This window comes from Sinocyclocheilus anshuiensis, unplaced genomic scaffold (genome assembly GCF_001515605.1).
Source record: "Sinocyclocheilus anshuiensis isolate Anshui unplaced genomic scaffold, SAMN03320099.WGS_v1.1 scaffold982, whole genome shotgun sequence".
In the NCBI taxonomy this organism is placed as follows: domain Eukaryota; kingdom Metazoa; phylum Chordata; class Actinopteri; order Cypriniformes; family Cyprinidae; genus Sinocyclocheilus; species Sinocyclocheilus anshuiensis.
The window spans coordinates 257,109-258,117 of record NW_015539879.1 but is presented as its reverse complement, the minus strand read 5'-3'; positions in this window follow the sequence as shown (position 1 = coordinate 258,117).

Sequence of the window (1,009 nt, the reverse complement as noted above, 5' to 3'; positions counted from 1 at the left end):
GGCCCTGGCAGCTTTTAGAGCCTGTCTATAGCTGGACATACTGTTTTTCCACGCAATTCTAAAAACTTCCAAGTTGGTTTTTCGCCATTTGCGCTCAAGACTATGAGTTTCTTTCTTGAGAGAATGGGTTTTACTGTTGTACCATGGCACAGTACGTTTTTCTCTAACCTTTTGCCCGGTGACGTTTTGCTTGACTCCAAAAGAGTTTATTAGGTCAGTAAACGCATGTCCTAATGCATCATTTGTATTATCAACGTGAATGTTAAAATCTCTGACAATTAGCATTTTATCAACAGTAACCAATAAGTCTGAGAGGAAATCTGCAAATTCTTTTAGGAAATCTGTGGTCCTGGTGGTCTATACACAGTAGCCAGAGCAAGAGATATGATAGATTTCTTTTACATATCTGACAGTTTAACATTAAGCAGAAGTATTTCTAATGAGTTAAACCTGTATCTTGTCTTCTGAGTCTTTGGGTGCGAGTGATCTAATGTTTAGGAGCCCAAACTTTAAAAATTGTTTTTGTTCATTTATTTTACATTTCTCTTGATCAGATTTTTTCTAGCATTAAATTTATATTTTTGCCTCACTATTCGCGGAACAGACACAGTCTTTATAGATTGGATAGCACAAGTACTTCTATTCGTGATCTTGTCGATACGTGGGAAGCGGTCCTGACACGATGATCGTCGTCGCGGGCAAATCTCGATCAGGCTCCTGAAGTCCCTCTTCAGTGTCTCCGTCTGCCGCAGCTTGGTGTCGTTAACCCCGGCGTGAAGCACGACCGCTCCAGGGCTCTCGTCGCCCTTCAGGATCGCGGGTATCTGCGCAGAAACATCGAGAACATCGAGAACACGAGCACCAGGGAAATAGTGAGTGTGCACTTTACCTTCGGCTAACGTAGCACAGACGTGCCGGACGATGGAGTCTCCGACGATCACAGCGTCGCGTTCCGTCTCGCGGAGGGGAGCGAAGCGGTTCCGGGTGGAGATCTCGAAGACCGGAGGCG